This window comes from Ostrinia nubilalis, chromosome 1 (assembly GCF_963855985.1).
Source record: "Ostrinia nubilalis chromosome 1, ilOstNubi1.1, whole genome shotgun sequence".
Classification (NCBI taxonomy): domain Eukaryota; kingdom Metazoa; phylum Arthropoda; class Insecta; order Lepidoptera; family Crambidae; genus Ostrinia; species Ostrinia nubilalis.
Window position 1 is genome coordinate 2,500,084 of NC_087088.1, and position 19,047 is coordinate 2,519,130.

Here is a 19,047-nt window from a genome sequence, read left to right on the forward strand (position 1 = left end):
ATGAGTAGGTACATATCTTATATAAAAATGTTGCGTTAGGACCCCATTTTATTTGAAATGGAACGCAAAAGTTTAAGAAGAGATTAGGAAATATTTTCGATTAGGTACTTGCATGAAGTTATTTTAGTTATTTTCTTATTTTCTCTACAATGCTTTTTAGTTGGTAGATTAGCGAGATATTTTTCTGATTAGCTCCTCGCTCGGTAGTCGTCGTGGCGTCTTTCCGTTCTATACATAGCCAGAACGCAAGGGTGTGAAACTAATCGAGTATAGTTTGGAAATGACTTTATTAACTAAGCTCCTCCAAACTATACACGACCAGTACGCATATGCTGCGTACTGCTCGCGTATACTTTGTAGTGACTTTAGGTCAATTATCTTACTCCAAAATATACATCGCCAGTACGCATACGGACTAATCATGTATGTATTGTAATAAGTGCGTGATTACAATTTATACGCGAGTAGTTGCATGCTAGTCATTTTGACTTATTGACCTCTCTTTCTATTACATATTACTTCATATCTGCGTGTCTACTTTAAACATTGAATCATCTTTCGACACGTCATTGTTTTGATAAAGGATTTTTTGGTGTTTCTTATTCTGCCATAGAAAAGATATTTGTTTTGGGGCTGATATTTCACCAATTGTCGTAGGTATGGAAATATGTCAAAATGATTTTATTCTTGAGATAAAAATTAATAAATAAAATAAATAATAAATAAATATCCTTAGACATTTTACACTGCGCTTCTAGTCCCAAACTAAGCAAAGCTTGTACTATGGGTACTAGACAACGGATATAAACAATAAACATACTTAAATACTTTTTTTTGTAAATACATACTTATTATACATAGAAAACACCCAGTCCAATACAAACAAATATGTTCATGCACACAAATGTTTGTACTGTGCGGGAATCGAACCCGCTACCTCCGGAATAGTAGTCCGTTTCGAATCACTACACCAAACGGCCGACAATACAAACCTAGCATTTAAAGTCTAGCATAATATTGTATTTAATGCACGTTGAACTTTCTTCTCTCACTCTCTCTCATTTTAATTAAATTGTAATTTAATTTGAAATCTACCTAATCAATTTAATTTCAAAAACCACTTACAATAGTGTTAAAAATCTAGATTTATTATAGATTCAGTAAAATAATAATATTTTATTTAATAATATCAAATAAATGTAATTTTAAATATAGTTCCATATTTTACTGAATTTTACTGAATCAATATCAACTAAACACACTCTAGTCAAGTGTAAGTGGTGTAGTTTTTTTTTTTTTTTTTTTATGTGATAGGAGGCAAACGAGCAGACGGATCACCTGATGGTAAGCAATTGCCGTCGCCCATGTACACCCGCAACATCAGTGAAGTCACAAGTGCGCTGCCAACCTTTTAAATCCCATTCCCCCCCAATTGGGCCTCCGGTGTAGTAGAAACTAATCGAGTATAGTTTGGAGATGACTTTTTTTACTAAGCTCCTCCAAACTATACACGATCAGTACGCAAAATTCGTGTATAGTTTGGAGTCACAGATTTACAAACAGGCACTACAAAATATACACGAGCAGTTTCCTATGGGTGCGTTCTGGCCATGTATAGAACGGAAAGACGCGTCGTCGTGGATTAATAAGTCATGTTTCTTCTCCAGACGTTGGCCCCGGCGGGAGTCGGACGCTGTCTTATTGGGGATTACACAGTAGTTTCGAGATAGGAGATATCGAACTTATCATCCATATGAGTTTACTGTATACTGAACGTATATCTGAAATATTATTCGTATCTAATACGATATGATAGTTACACGAAACTTTCACAGGGGAAGTCCCCCAAACACTCAGACGTAAACAGAAGTCGCTGGTATGTACCTCACAATATACATATCTAAGTATTTAAAAAATACTTGTATTGTCTGAGCCGTATTTAATTCTACTAGGTATATTCACCCTGTACTTTTAAGCAAAATATTGTAAAGTTTCATCAAAATCCAATCTGCAGTTTGCAATAAGTAACCATACACATCTTTCACAAAAATCTTCAGAAATTTTCGAATTTTCAATATTATTATTGATATTAAAGAGATGTAAAAATGATGAATGAAGAGATAGGTATGATCAATAAATCTATACATATAAATAAAAATGAATTGATGTTCGTTAGTCTGATTAAAACTCGAGAACGGCTGGGCCGATTGAGCTGATTTTGGTTTTAAAATATTTGTGTTAGTCCAGGGTAGGTCTAAACGGTGAGCAAATACGCGCGCGATCTGGGGGCACGGCAGTGCCCCCACCAAGTCGAGCAAAAAAGCGGCACGGCCGTACCATCCTTTTCTCGAAGCAATTCAGGCCATTTTCGACTGCCTGTAACTTCGTTGTGGATAAAACTAGAAGGCTGAATTTTCATTAGCTATGCAGGCATTGTAAAGACACGGTATATTTAAAATTTCATTCAATTTGAACCAGTAGTTTAAGAATTATAACGGGTCAAAGTTACTTAATTTTGTCACTCACTGACTCACTGACTCACTGACTGACTCACCGATCATCAAAATTCTAAGGCACTTCTAGCAGACCTAGAAGCTTCAAATTTGGAATATAAGTAGTGTTTGGTGTATGAATCAAGGAAAAACTAAAATATTTGGGGGCACGGTAGTGCAACCGCCAAGTCGAGTAATTTTTTTCAATTTCGGTCCAGTTTTCTAGATACATAACTGTTGTCTACAAAATACAAAAAGAAATGAGATTTGGGGACACGGTAGTGCAACCGCCAAGTCGAGTAAAATTTTTCAATTTCGGTCCAGTTTTCTAGATACATAACTGCTGTCTACAAAATACAAAAAAATAGAACCGACTCCAAAAAACCTACACTAAAAAGTAGAAAAATAATTACTAATTTCCTACTTATTTATTAGGACGAATTAATATTTATGTAGGTATACCATGATTGATTCTTTTGGAGTCGGTGCAGGCAAACTTTACATTAAAACTCTCAAAACTCTCTCATTAAAACTCATTTATTTCTGTAAATAGGCTTAAAAAAAGCACTTTTACACGTCCCAGTATGTTTCATAATCTTGGCACCGACTCCAGAAGTATCAATCATGGTATACCTACATAAATATTAATTCGTCCTAATAAATAAGTAGGAAATTAGTAATTATTTTTCTACTTTTTAGTGTAGGTTTTTTGGAGTCGGTTCTATTTTTTTTAATAAAATTTTACTTATTTCTTGCTTTTTAGTTAACTAATTATTACCTTGATGTTACCACTGAAGGTAGGCAGTACATTCACACCATATTCTTCATGTCTAGTGTAAATAATATTCCCTACAAAATACAGGTTACCATATAGGAAACCTAAAAAGACCTTAAACCGTCAGCCCACCTTAAAAACATGAAAGAATACAACTGTTGGTCTAATTTTGTACTTATAATATTTAAAGATTATCCTCCAACTCCAAAGCATTAAGGAGTTGTACCTACCATGACCAATTCATCATGATGAGATGATGAATATCTGATGTAAACACTTGAATAACTTTAGAAACTATACTTATCTATAAAATTAAAAGAATTATCCTCCAACTCCTAAGCATTAAGGAGTTTTACCTTCTATCATCAGCTCATCAATATGAGATGATGATTTCCAGGAGCAAATACTTGAATAACTTAAGAAAAAGTTTGAAAAACGATATACGTGCCTATAAAATTTGAGGGTTGCCCTTGATTTCCCTAGGATCCCATCATCAGATCCTGACTTGGTGACAATGGGACCACCTCAGAAGTGTACCCTATCGAACAAAAAAAGAATTTTGAAAATCGGTCCACAATTGACGGAGTAATCGGTGAACATACATAGAAAAAAAAAATACATACAGTCGAACATATAACCTCCTCCTTTTTTGAAGTCGGTTAAAAAGAAATGAGATCCCATCAAAAACAATACTTGTCAAAAAAACCAAGTCTCGCAACTCAGTTGTTCTACGGTAAAAAGTTGTGAGATCCATGTAATACCAAGTCCAGGCCAGGAAATCTTTAACGTTTTACATAAATATATTGACTTGGCCATCGCATGAAAACACGTGTAAATTAAATTATTTACCCTAGTTCGTAGTAAACAAACCAGACCGTTGCGGAGGCAATTTTGCGCTTTGTAAGTATCGAAGAATTCAAGTGAATTTCCTTCTGAAAATATTTAGGGCTGCCAATTTCAAAGATACAAGCGTTATGGTTATAGATTTAATCGATAGTTAAAAACCTTCATAGTGATTTAATAATTTAAAATTAATTAATAGAGAGCTTGCTACAGACAAAAAACCCTCTTGAGTGTTCATATTCAAGTTCTATCAATGGAAAAAGTTAGTAGTTTCTAAACTGAATCGGACAGTTTGGCACATTCTATCAATTATGACTATGCAATGATGAGAATCAAACACTATAGGTATCTGTATTTATTAAGAACTAGTAGTCCTAGAAAAGAAAGAGGAAAAGAGTTTTACAATTCTTGGTAATTTTGGTTGCCCGGGCAGAACTAGCAACTAAAATAGAAAATTACTCTGACCTCAAAACTTCAATTGTTTTGGCCGAACTTTACAGTGCTCGTCACCCCTGTAGCTTGTTATTCTCAAGTGCGAAGCGCTGAAAATACCTACACATGTCTGCAACACAGAACAGAATACAATCTCGTCCTAGGTAGCCGAAATACTACTTTTATTTCCTAGGAATTTATAATAAAGGAGCTAGCGGAACAGTGCAGTAAACTTCGAAGGCGTTGCAGTTATTGGTATTTTTATATCAGAACTTGTGGTTGAAACGAAAGAAATAAATAAAGACTTTATATTTTGGCTTCAGAAATTATGAAATTTTTCAATTAAACTTGTTTCGCATTGATTTTTAGACGTTCATAAATAAAGTCGTTTGATGTGGAAGTCATTGAGGGAGGCCAATGTTCAGCAGTGGACGTCCTGTGGCTAAAATAATGATGATGATGATGAAATAAATATCCAAGGATATTTTACACTGCTGACTGTACCATCTAGTTCCCAAACTCAAAAATATATCATACAAAGTGACTTCACAGATTCAAGATATTCGATTAAAACGGATACATTCTTAGCCTCAAAAAAATACGTCTTTAATCTACAATGCATGTTATTTTTGTATATCAGGCAATTTGAATCCTAAATCCGAACAGAGCAATAACATTTTATTGCCAACTTGTATCACAAATAGTCTTTCAGAATCGGTCATAAATCTCTTTCGGATATAAAATGTCGAATCTTTCCTCGGCTTCAGTAGAATGCAACTGCAGTAGTACCTACCCACATGAGGAATGACGGGCGTTTGTCGATAGTCAATATTGTCGGGAAATCGTTCAGTGATGGTTAGTGATGTAACCTATTTTAAAAAAATACGAATCTCTCTTTTGAGTACCTAGTTCATTCAAGACATCCATTGCTGGACAAAGGCCTCCACCAAGGATTTCCACAAAGACTGGTCCTGCGTCGCTCGCCGGGCTCCCGCGACCTTCACCAAATCGTCGGTCCACCTAGTGGGAGGCCTGCCCACGCTACGTCTTCCAGCTCGTGGTCGCCACTCAAGAACTTTCCTGCCCCAGTGGCCTTCAGCTCTACGAGCTATGTGCCCCGCCCACTGCCACTTGATTTTAGCGATTCTGTGAGTACCTAATACTTACTTGAAACCTCTTTCATCTTGCTTACCCAAATTCTACTGCTTTAGGATAATATGTGAGAGTACTGAGAAGTAAAATCGATCGATCAACTTAAAACGAATTAAAATAAAACATTATCATTTTTCGTTCAAAATGTATTCAAAACTGAATATTTGTGATGGAGGTCCTACAATACCATTTTTTGGTTGGCAACTAAAATGATAATGGCCGAATTTTCAGCGACCAACCGCTGCTTTATCAGCTCTTAATTTCCGGCTCTTGAAAAGATTTTTTGATGTCATAATAGAATTTTTATGGAGAAATAATTTTCGTGACAAATTTTTCAGCGAAAGAAAATGTATTTTAATCGTTCAATCTCATGTATTTGGCATGAAATTAAATGTCTGTGTGAGTACGAATATAAAATAAGATTTGATATTCGCAATAACGAATATTTCCACTCATTGCATCACTAGTGGAAGAAAAGTGGCATGCTGAATAAAGGGTATCTTTGAGATTTGCGAATTGAGCGAATAAAGCAATGGCATCTTTTGTGAATAGCGACTACAAAATAAAGTTTAGATTTTGAAAACTCACAAAGGTTTCCACTTCTTTATATGATTTAGTAGGTAGTGTCCGTTTTCACTTACCCTAAAAAGTAGTATGTATTAAGGAAATGACACCTATAGATAGAACTAGTGATTCCTAATTAAAACTCAGACCTTCGGTTTATGTTGTCTGAGATAAATAACATTAACACACAATATGTTGATACGCAAACTGGAGTGAAATACGATAACTTTAAACGACGAGTCATTAAGGCTGGGTTGCACCATCTTACTTTAACCTTGACAAAAGTCGAAAATCTGTCAAACTCCATACAAAAACACCGGTTATCGTTATAATTACGGTCAAAGTTAGATGGTGCAACTCAGCCTAAGTTTCGTCCCATTTCCATGGGTTTTATTCTACTTTCTTTCGTACATTTTCGCTACTAAGCGATAGTGAGCAAAAAGTTTCAGAATAGGCTGGCTAGTGACCGGAAATGTGCTGGCATAAAAAACGCACATCGCTACAAAGTGCATTTGCCGAGTGAGTGGCTTCATGCATTTTGTATGAGTTGCGCCGCCGCCCAATCGCGTTGCACACAATTTCCTTCCGATGTCATCGGGAGCTCATTTGAACACCTACAAATAGGTACATTGTTCTTGTTCTACTTACCTCTACCTTCTAAGTTTTATCAATAAGGAAATGAGGCAAGATTATCAAGCGTTTTTGGTCTTATATACTTGTTTTATTATGTTTATTTCGAAGGAACGGAATAGAAAAAAAATAGTAAAAATTCAAGACGGAAAGAATACTGCATCAGATATCAGTCTAGTATATTTTCCTAGAAATTAAAGTCAGCTCAATTATGTTTGTTTATTTTGTTATTTGGATCCTCAGTATGCAAAAGGTAATTTTTTCAACTCGAAAGTATCATCATAACCAATTCCCTAAAACGTTGAGTATAAAGATAAAAATAGCTAAAATACATAAATCGAAGCTGAAAACGAATGCTACAAGAACTATTTCAATATCCTACACCGCTCACTTTCATACTACGACGAGTGACTACGAGCGCTAGATCGTAGCATCTTGTGTAGCTCATTTCATAGTCTGAACAAAATAGGACGCGGGCGTTCGCTACGAATTGCTACGAATACTTGATTGGGTATCCGGATACTTGACTTGCTACGGGCTGGTGATTGTTCCTTTGACGTGAAGTGATATATGGGAAATATTGCTACACTTTTTGTCTTCTGTGCGGAGGTACAATACTGGATTCTATTAGGTTAAAGTACCTGGCAGGTATAAGAAAACTTTTTAGAATAAGTTTTAAAAGTTAGATGAACTTCTGTAACATCTTAGAAACTTGAGAACGAAATAATTATTTTGATAAGTTTCCGCCGATTCAACACTGAACGAAACCCACTCAAACTCACCGCAAAGTTATATTACATTCGTAAGACGGATTGTTTGATTTCAACGAGCGGAATCCGTTGAAGGGAACTTCCGAAGTGGCCTCCCACGGGGCGTCTCATAATGCCTAATGTTTGATCAATCAACTTACGGAGAAGAACTTTCAAAGAACTGTTTTAGTTATCCGTTTGCCTAGGCCTTGACATTCTCTGAACTAAAGACAAGTCTAGGGTCTTGAAAGAAATATACAGTTTCAGAAGTAAATATAATTTGTTCAACATCTCTTTAAACTGCAATTACTTCTTTCAGAAGTATTTAAGTAAATTTAAGTGTTCTTTTTAACACTTAATTACTACTTGCGGATTCTCCCAGCTTTATCCACGTGAAGATTAAAACTTGAATTACCCATTTTACTCTTAAAATTTCAGCCGGTTCAGCGACTAAATCTCGGTTCTGTCGTGTAAGGATCAAAAGAGTGTAATACTTTCTTAAGTTGAATTACAATATTACGAAATTAGTTTCTAGAAAGCGATGCCCGTTGCCTCAATTTAAAAATAAATAAAAACTCAATTAAATGTAAAAACAGGCCGCGTAATTATACGCTTCGTGGTTAACTCGAAAATGAATAAAAATGAATGTTTCTGAACACAGATTTCCGGCAAACGAAGTTGCTTATTTCAAACACGGTTTGGGGAATCTCTATTAATTTAGTAGCTGTATTTTAGTTTTAAAACCCATTTGGAATTTCTGGAAGCTGAATAAAATGAAGTTTAATGTGTACTAGTCCATACAATTTAATATGATTATTAAGTTATTCGAGGTAGCTACAGAACTGGCGTAATATTTGGGTCAGATTCTTGGAGCAAATGTTATTATTTCCCATTTATTCCTAAATATCATAAAATTTTATTCAATTATTGGATTTTTGGAAATCATTTAATGTTAGTCGATTGAGTTGCTGTTGTTGAATTCATTTACCATACTTTATTCCATTCGTATTTGACAGGTCTAAAGTTATGCTCAGAATTTCTCATAATAAGTGTCTACGAGGAAGCTTTATGTAACACTAATTTATTATTGGTGACAACTTTTCAATGCCACGCAGTAATTTAAGATTGTTTCATCCACGAAGATGCGCCCCACCAATTTTTGCTTGAAGGAAGCGCGGAGTTCGGGGAGTTTGATCCGAGCAATCCGAGCGTCATTATTAGTGTGCGTGCACTCATGGATCATTTAGCGTGTACCGATAACACTCAAACATTAGCGGAAGAATGGTGGGGCGCGTTTTCCTGAATGAAACCATCTATACGAGTATAAGAACTAGCGACTGCCCGCGACTTCGTACGCGTGGATCCCGTTTTACCCCCTTAGGAGGCGTTTCATAAAATCCTTGTCTTAGCGGATGCCTACGTCATAACATCTACCTGCATGCCAAATTTTAGCCCGATCCGTCCAGTGGTTTGGGCTGTGGGTTGATAGATCAATATGTCAGTCAGTCAGTCGGTCACTTTTGTATATGTATGTATAGATTTATAGAAGGTCATTGAACTGTCCCATTTGGTCCGAAATCCGAATATATAGTTCTGTCACGGATCTTGACAGTAAACGCGTTAAAAGTGGCACCATCTACTTTGCAGTCTAGACTGGCTAATGTCGTAAGTCCGGCTAAATTAGATTCTGACTTCGCCTTTATTAAGTTGGATTGCTTAAGCTTGAAAACCCTCTTTCTGAACATTTGTTAGAGAAATAGAAACAAAAGTCGACCGTCGGGTGAGGATAGGTAATAGTTTTTATTGAAACTTTCGTTAGTTTCAAAAAGGCCGTGAATTTTTAAAGAAACAATTAGATAAAAGTTACTAAAAACAATTAACTTAGTTTTAGAATTCTGAATTGAATTGAATTTACCTCGATGATTTCACTTGTTGGAGAATTTAATGTTATGTAGGTACTCGTACATATTTTATTATACTGATAAATAAGTACTACTCTTACTACCTAAATAAACCATTACGAAATGGACTTTGTCGTAAATGTCTAGGGACCTTAACTACTTACTTTTTTGGTTAACTTTTTCATTTGCTTAAGTTTATTACTAAAAATATATGTTTACGGGAGCGAGTGCGCTTTAACTGCCTCGCGTTATCGCCACTAGCGCACACATGGACTGGATATTTTCAACCGACTTCAAAAAAGGAGGAGGTTCTCAATTCGACCCGTATGTTTTTTTTTTCTATGTTTGTTACGCGATAACTCCGCCAATTATGAATCGATTTGAACAAATCTTTTTTCGGCGTATAGGTAATACCTCAAGGGTGGTCCCATTTAAATTTAATAATAGAAAAAACAACTCCCAAGGGTGGAAAATTGGGGATGAACTTTTTATACGCAATATCTCCGCCGATTATAAATCAATTTGAACGATTATTTTTTTGTTGAATAGGTATTATCAAAAGGGTGGTTTCATGCGAATTTGAAGGAAATATTTCACCCCCAAGGGTGGAAACTCGGGGATGAACTTTTTTATACGCAATATTTTTAATTTTTAGTTTTTTTTTGTGTTCGCGCATTTGAAGTCGGTTTTTTTTTTAAAGTTAATTATATTATCTTAGTATTTCTGCGGTGAGCGATGAATACTGGCCATTTTAAAACAAAATATTAAAAAGAAACTCCACATTTTGGTCGGCCATATTTTTCTGAAGCATATAATATTAACTGAAAAGTAAACTTTATTGCGCTTATGATTTAGAAGCCAAAGTTAATACCATCAGCGAGAATCGAGTGAATCTTTGGTTCAAACAGATAGGTGATTGCTTCTTCCCTTACCCACTACTACGAAGCTGTAGCTCTCGTGTGGCCTAATTCTATAAGCAAACAACAAGGATTACAGTGCTACCAGACTTTAGCCAAATAACTGCTATTATGTTCAATGCATATTAAATTAGACTTATGTAAAACAAAAATATAGCCCCGCCGCGACAGTGAGACACTGCCGTGACCAGGATTCGAACCTGGGTTACTACGGCCACAACGTAGGGTCCTAACCACTAGACGATCACGGCTGTCGGGGCTGGTGACTGAGTTGTCAAATACCAGCATAAGTTTTGTCCAGTTCTTGTTTTGTTGCCGAAATAAGAGCACTTTCACTTGCGCGATAACGACAAGACGGCGGTGGCGCAGTGGTGTGGCAAATTGCATTGAATACTGTAGTGTCCCAGGTTCGATTATCGATACTCGTTTCAATTGTAACGATGGAAGAAGAGCCACGTTGGCATCAAAATGAGAGGATGAAAACTAAAATTTGTAGGATATTGAGCTCGTCATGGACCATAGGACTATAATGTGTTACAACCTCTTAAGTTATTATTAAGGATAGGCGTTAATAATATTACACCCATAATAACTTAAGAGGTTGTAACACATTAAGTCCTATGGTCCTAAGGATAGGCGTTAATAATATTACAGCCCTATTAATTAGTGTAAACTCCTTTAAAGGGTGAGATGCTTATGTTTCGTGATAGCAATTTGGATATTAATTAGAATATTTAAAGATACTAAATTAGCACTAAGCCCTAAAGGTGCATTTTGTTGGATGTTCGCGGAACTTTAACATAATATAGGTGTCCCAGAGACACGGATGTCTAGATATTTCTTTATATGCATTACCTAAACTATAAATTGCTTGTGGATTATGGAAAAACCCTCCATAGTGGAGGAGGCTTATAGTCCAGCTGTGGACTATAAAGGGCTGTTGATGATGATCATTGCTTGTCCGTAATTTAATTGAATCGGATTGTTTTAACTCTCAATGGAGGAGAAATATTTTGAGAAGGAGGGGTTTTTTCCTTTTTATTTTGGCTTTTTTATCACAAGTTGGTCCCACTGTGTCCCATTATGTTAAGATCTGTTTAATTACTATTAAAAATTTAAGAGGTAAAAAATCTAACCCTAAACCTCTAGGTGACTTCACAATCTGAAGATTAATGAGTACACTTCTATGAATACGAAACGCAAAACGAAAGCCCCGCCGCGACAGTGATACACTGCCGTGACCAGGATTCGAACCTGGGTTACTACGGCCACAACGTAGGGTCCTAACCACTAGACGATCACGGCTGTCGGGGCTGGTGACTGAGATGTCAAATAACAGCCTCACTTTTGTCAATTGAATTTTTTGTTGCCGAAATCGGAGCACTTTCAAGAGAAAGTTACATAATAAGAATTAGCAGCAGCATGACCGATGGCGTAATGGCGTGGCGAATGACCTTGAATGCTTTAGATTTTAAGTTAAATGATTGGTAGGTTGAAAATTTGAAAATCGATAAATATTCTAAAGTTATTAGTACTTAGTCTTTAATTAAAAATTGCGTATACACCGCTCATACAGTTTGACACCAAGGTCATTATCTTAGTTGTTACAGTTCGTTTATTAGAAGAATCTTCGTCTTCTTTCGTGTCAGAGGCATTTTATTGACTCCTATCAGCCTCATTTGTATTTCCAGCGGCTCCAGACAGGTTCCCTGCCCAAGCATTGGGGCACAGCGGGTGTTTAAGTAGGTGAGCCATGGTTTGAAGCTCCTTTCCATGTCACGCTCTTCGACGACTTTACAACGGCTTGCCTTTGAGCGGGGTCAATTACGAGTAAAGGACTTCCAAAAGATTATAAAGCAACGATAGCCGAACGGTGAATGGGTCGGACAGGCCGAGTCGAGATCCGGGAACGCGAATTCGAATCCCACCGCTGTTCGACTATTGTGGTGAGCCCACTCGTAACACTAGCATATCAAGGGGCTAACGGGAGTATTAGTAATTTATTCAAAAATAAATTACTAGCTAATAATCTTATATTTAAAAGGGCCCTGGTTGTTCGTGGCCTGGTATGGATTCGACAGGCGGAAGGTTTTTTACAGGCCATACTTGTATATTCTACCCCACTCTATAATAACATTCAACATATGTTTGCCGAACTAACGAGATGGAACTCAAATAGAACGTATTCAACAAAATAGATTTATGGAAATCGATTTAGCACAAACTCCTGACGTGTTACGTGTTCGTAAGTCGTTAATACCGTGGGCGTTACCCGATATAATCCGTGAGGGGTAAAGTGTTAATTATGCAAACGTTTCATTAACCTGTTCGACGCTTTCATCGCTAAAGCAACTTAGCAACTCTCACGGGACGTAGATCAGAATTTATAATCACTGTCATAGTAATTAGAGTAGAATAGTCTGGAATATCGAAGTTTCTACTTAGACTGAAAGCAAAATATGAAAAAAAAAATTATAAGAATAATAACTTAGATTCTACTAGATTTGGCCATACTCGCAGACTAAAAATTGGTGCAAAATATAGCCCCGCCGCGACAGTGAAACACTGCCGTGACCAGGATTCGAACCTGGGTTACTACGGCCACAACGTAGGGTCCTAACCACTAGACGATCACGGCTGTCGGGGCTGGTGACTGAGTTGACAAATACCAGCATTAGTTCTGTACAGTTAATGTTTTGTTACCAAAATAAGAGCACTTTCACTTGCGAGATTGCGTTGCGAACTGGGGTCCACTCAAAAGTGTATCACCATCACATCGGCTATATCTGTCTTTTTTACACACTCAAGCATCTTACGGTTAAAGAAAGAGATAGATAAGACTTAAATATATCGAAATCTTAGGAATAGTTATTTTAACAATGGTCAGTACCTAGTAGGTAGTACCTACATTCGGATAGCAACAAAAGATTTGTTTGTATTATGCTTAGGAAATCTCATCAAAATAATTATTTAACTATTAAGTGGTACCTGACTACAAGTTTGCTCGTAGACATTAGCGAGAAACTACCACAACTTGCTATAAAAATACATTATTGATTTAATATTCAAGAAATTGTTTTGTTTGAAACCGAACTCCGGCAATTTCAGCCGGATATTAAAAAAAAAACTACAAATTCAATTGATTTTAAATAAGATATTTTATATTTGCTCACATGACGATACTTAAGAGGTTATTCATATTTTAAAAAACAATTTTAATATATTTTTCCAGTCTGTTTTTATTTCGAGAAGCCCCCGAGCACTCTATTCAATGTAATTTGCATCTGATCCGACGAATTTGATACTTTTCCCGTTAATTCAATCGAATTTTGGTATAGTCGCACTCAATATTAATATTTAATTATCTTCTTATCGTGTCGACAACAAACCTACACAGTGTCAGCCCAAAACTCCTCTACAAGAGTAGCGTTGTCAGCAGCATTCATTAAATCCTCCTGCGTGCAGTTGCTCGGCCACTCTGGGCATAATTTAATTTTGCTGTCTTACAACAACAATAAAATTGAACGAGTTCATGTTTTAAAAAGCGATGCACGCACATTCAAGATACATATGTATATGATTTATGCACCTATGCAAAGTAGCTGGCAGTAAGGAATCTATTTATTTTTAATACCTTAGTATTATGACTGAATTGTAAAACGTGTTGTAAAAGTTAAAACTCGAGAACTAGTAAAAAGCAATTTGGTACACAAAAAACATATTTTCGAGACTGACAGTACAATTTATGTACACTTTTCGGTTCCCGCCGCGTTCAATGAAACACAAATAATTCGCTTACCTTTCAAAGGTATCGGGTGTTATGTGTACTTTGTTGAACACATAATTGCGTTTAGCATAAAATTTTTCGTTTCTTGGCACGGAAATTTAACCTTATTTATCAATCAAACAAAATAACGATAAAATTATGTTTTTGTTTTATAAAAGAGTAATAAATTGGTGATATTTTTTTTATTACAAAGGAATGGACCTTTTCTCACTTAGTAGATATTGAATAATAGTAGCGTATTTTATCTACTCTCGTCTATCAAAAATGCGAAACTTTCATGATTTCTTAGTTATTCTTTCAGATAAACAAGTTGTTATTTCCTTTAAATGCTAAACTTCCAAGGTACTCACTATTCAATCTTGCTTAAATACGTAATGCAGATTGTAGATTTGATAGAAATTCAATTGAGAAAGGCGATAATGTCTATTTTTGGAAACATAATTTTTTGCTTGAGCGAATATCGGCGTTCAATTTAATTACGCTTAGAAGGCCGGACATTTAAATTATAGACAGTGCTTCATTCTACACAATATTTATTCCTAAAACAAAAAAAAAAACTAGGTATACTTTGTGTACACGTTAATAAGGCTTTAGCACAAACTATCAAGTAAGCTGTGAATTTATTCAGTTTCAGATGGTAATTTGTTTGTGAAATGTTACTGCTTTTGTTTAAATACATTTTTAAAAGATTTTTAGTCCAAAACTGAGTAATATTTCATTTTGCGTGAACACTGAACGCAACAAAATATAAATCCCCAGAATTTAACAAAACCTTTCAGCTCGGTTGGAAAACGGTTGCTTTGAAAATCCACAATAGCTACATTAAAACAATATGAACATTTTAAATGCCAGCAATACATTAAAATTTTTATTACATTATGAGCAAACAAAATGTGATTTTGTTTTGATATTCATCTCTAGAATAAGTCAAAAAAGACATCTAAAGAAAATAATCGGTTCGAGCTTATTCATATTATTATGCTCGGATAAAAATTCCCCAAAAAGGGGCTTCTAATAGACTGAGTCTGATTTATAGCGGTTAGATTTATGAGATGCATAAAATAGTTATGAAAGAAAGAATATTTTTATGCCGGAAAAAGAAATCTGATTTAAATCTATACTAATATCATAAAGCTGAAGAGTTTGTTTGTTTGTTTACTTTAACGCGCTAATCTCCGGAACTACTGGTCCGATTTGAAAAATTCTTTCAGTGTTAGATAGCCCATTTATCGAGGAAGGCTATAGGCTATACAACATCACGCTACGATCAATAGGAGCAGAGCAACAATGAAAAATGTTGCGAAAACGGGTTTTCACGCGAACGAAGTCACGGGCACAGCTAGTTTTGAATAAAATAGACTGTAAAGTCGAATTTCGATAGATTCCAGATATTAATACTCTCAAATATTGACAGTGTTGAATTTTCCCAAAAATATAGCCCCGCCGCGACAGTGAGACACTGCCGTGACCAGGATTCGAACCTGGGTTACTACGGCCACAACGTAGGGTCCTAACCACTAGACGATCACGGCTACCGGGGCTGGTGGATATTTGGCCGAATTCCATTATCAGTTTCGGTCAGTTGACGTTTTTTGCCAAAACACTTTCTATGCGTTGCGCTTGAGTGCGCGTGTTTAGTGCAATCGTTTTACCGTTTAGATTCGAAAGATGGAGACACTGAATCAACATAAAAAAATACGTAAACGAAATAAATCGAAAGCGAACTAAAGATGCCGTTCCTAGAAAAGATCTGAAGATTTTCCCCAATATGTATTTTATTTTCATGTGTCTTAAATATTTCAACTAAATATTTAAGACACATGAAAGAGTTGATAACTTTTTTTGAATAAAAATGCTTTCAGTTTTGATGCGTTTTTTTTTTTGGTAATAGATAGAGTGATTAAAGAAGACGGTTTATAAGTATACTTAGCACCCGTACGAAGTCGGGATAATTTACACTATGGATGGACCACATTAACAGTAGTCTGCAGTAGCAATAAACCCAGAGATAAAGGGACGTGGGAAATAGTTTAGAGCGTTTTTACGATTACGGTTTAACGACTCAAGGAACAATCGCTAGGTGGCGCCATAGGATACCTATCTGCTACGAACTAGGGCAGACGTGCTTGCAAAACAAATTTTCTCACTTATGAAACCCATAATTTCTATAAATCGAGTATTTGTATGTAAAAATACCTGTGTACAGTTCATAATTCATAACATTTCATTCTTTAGTCTTCATGGTATCAATTGAACACTCAAAAGTCAGTATTTTTAGGTAAACAGTTCTAGCAATAAAACCCAACTACGACAAAAAACGACGCTGAAAAAGTATAAAACAAGATTTTCAGAATACTGAACTGAACAAAGTTGCTAATGTAGTTGCATGCATAGTAATTTTCATGTTTGGAAAACCGCAGTAACACGTTGTCAAAGTGCTACGGTAGGTAGGTATATGTAACGTGTGACTACGCCTTTCCAAACATGGAAATTACTATGCAACTACATTAGCAACTTTGTTCAGTTCAGTATTCTGAAAATCTTGTTTTATACTTTTTCAGCGTCGTTTTTTATCGTAGTTGGGTTTTAGTTTTTTTACTTTTTATTTATTATTTGTACTATTTTGGTGTTAAAGTGTATTTGTGGTGCATAATATTAACAAAAGTTAAATTGATGAACTAATAAGTAGTAAAGAAGCTATGAACGAAAAGATGTGAATTATATGCAATCAGCCCATGAATACAGGTAAAGTCACAAGCAAATGCTAGTAATATATATATATTTAAAATGTACAAGCAAAGAGCTTTCAAATGATACCAAACACGGTATATTTATCTTAACTTTATTTATTTACTCTGTATGTTTTGTCCTCTAGAGGGCGCCACATTAGATTTTGTGAAACCCCATATAGCCTATAACCAGCAGACAATTAAGACGCTTCTGATGATATGTCATTTGTCGAATTCTGATAAGTAGTTTAGAAGTTACGAGGGAACACATGAACATACATACATACATACAACATACATAGCCTGTCAAAATCATAACCCTCCTTTTGCTTTGCCGTAGTCGGGTAAAAATATCAACATAGCTCTTCATTTTCATACTGCAGATGATTAAGTTATTAATATATTTATTCACATTTAACTGAACAATTCGAAAGTAGGTGAAGGGGGAATTGGGTCATGCTGATATATATTCAAATATTTCAACTCTCACGTGCGAAGTTTTCGACTTATGACTTGACTTTTGGCTACAAAATGTATCAAAGCGAAGAAGTATTCGCATAAATGTTAATACAGTTAAAGGTTTGTCTGTTGTTGCAAATTGCAATTGAACCAACTTTAATTGAAACATAAGTACATTTGAGATATAGGTAGGAACCTACTTTGTGTTTATCAGTGTAGGTAGGTAGTTTGTTTATCTGTTTTATTGTGCTTAGTCAGTTTATACTTTTTACACATCAATATTGCCTACTAAAAACCCAATCATAACTTATGATGGTGGTACTTTAGAAGATTCAAGTCGTCCTTAATTTTAGGAAATAAACATTTACGTAGGTAATTATCCAATCATTATCATCATTTCAGCTATAGGACATCCACTGCTGAACATAGGCCTCCCCCAATGATTTCCACAAAGGCCGGTTGGTAGAAGCCTGCATCCAGCGCCTTCCCGCTACCTTTAGGAGGTCGTCGGTCCACCTATCCAATTCTTCCAATACTTTTGATGATATAAAAATAAGAAGAATTTATCAGAATAAATTATATTGATTTAGAGCTTGTTTATCCGTTGAGTTGAAAAATTTCCCAAAAATATAGCCCCGCCGCGACAGTGAGACACTGCCGTGACCAGGATTCGAACCTGGGTTACTACGGCCACAACGTAGGGTCCTAACCACTAGACGATCACGGCTGTCGGGGCTGGTGATTGAATAAGTAAAATATTGGACTTTATTCCAACGAGCTGACCACGTTACCGTAATAAATTCGTAACGGTTGCGCAAGCGACTGCAAAAAGTGAAGCAAAGCCGGCTGTAATCGTTTTGTTGCAACGCGGCAATCATCGACACGCGAATATCGGACGCCTAAATCGCTATGCGATACATCATAAGTCGACTTAGAATAAGACCACACCCTGCCCGTGGAAGTCGTAGGCGACCAAGAGACAAATGTGTTCATATTAGATTTCCCTATCCAGTCTGACCAGCGGACAAGGTTCTGGAGTGGAGACCGCGTACCGGAAAACGCAGCGTGGGACGTCCACCAACAAGGTGGACCGACGACATCATAAAGGTAGCAGGAAGGCGCTGGACGCAGGCCGCTACCAACCGGGCAACATGGAAAGCATTGGGGGAGGGCTATGTTCAGCAGTGGACGTCCTATGGCTGAGATGATGATGATGATGATGATGATGATGAGTCTGACCAGCACAGGGAATTTCCAAATTGTCGATTTGCTTCTGGGAAATTAGAAAGGGCTGTGTTCTTGCAGTGGAGATAAACGATCTGATGATGATGATCTAGAAGCCTGCTGACTAAAACCCAGTGTGACTCTCGCATCAACCCCGACCTCGACCTCGACCAGGTTCAGCCACGTGAGGGAGTCCCTACGAGGCATCCTATACAGGCCAGGGTGTCCCAGAATGGGTGAATCAAACTGATAGGGGAGGTAGCTCTACCAATGTACTATCCCTAAAAAATATGTGGAAAAAATAAAGCGCATAAGGATACAAAAAAAATATTTTGAAAAAGTGAAAATAAATCAGCTTTGCCTAAAAGTCTCTGGCTATAATTGCTGCGTTTG

At 36.2% G+C, this 19,047-nt stretch overlaps 5 non-coding genes across 5 annotated transcripts; all 5 read right to left on the bottom strand.

The window, feature by feature from the left end:
• Window positions 1–10,634: 10,634 nt before the first annotated feature.
• On the bottom strand, window positions 10,635–10,706 carry Trnah-gug (transfer RNA histidin (anticodon GUG)). Its single transcript has one exon. It is a non-coding gene; the product is annotated as a tRNA-His (tRNA).
• Window positions 10,707–11,688: 982 nt separating this feature from the next.
• Trnah-gug (transfer RNA histidin (anticodon GUG)) lies at window positions 11,689–11,760 on the bottom strand. The gene has a single exon. It is a non-coding gene; the product is annotated as a tRNA-His (tRNA).
• A 1,261-nt stretch (window positions 11,761–13,021) lies between these two features.
• Trnah-gug (transfer RNA histidin (anticodon GUG)) lies at window positions 13,022–13,093 on the bottom strand. The gene has a single exon. It is a non-coding gene; the product is annotated as a tRNA-His (tRNA).
• A 2,609-nt stretch (window positions 13,094–15,702) lies between these two features.
• Window positions 15,703–15,774, bottom strand: Trnah-gug (transfer RNA histidin (anticodon GUG)). Its single transcript has one exon. It is a non-coding gene; the product is annotated as a tRNA-His (tRNA).
• Window positions 15,775–18,085: 2,311 nt separating this feature from the next.
• On the bottom strand, window positions 18,086–18,157 carry Trnah-gug (transfer RNA histidin (anticodon GUG)). Its single transcript has one exon. It is a non-coding gene; the product is annotated as a tRNA-His (tRNA).
• Window positions 18,158–19,047: the final 890 nt, after the last annotated feature.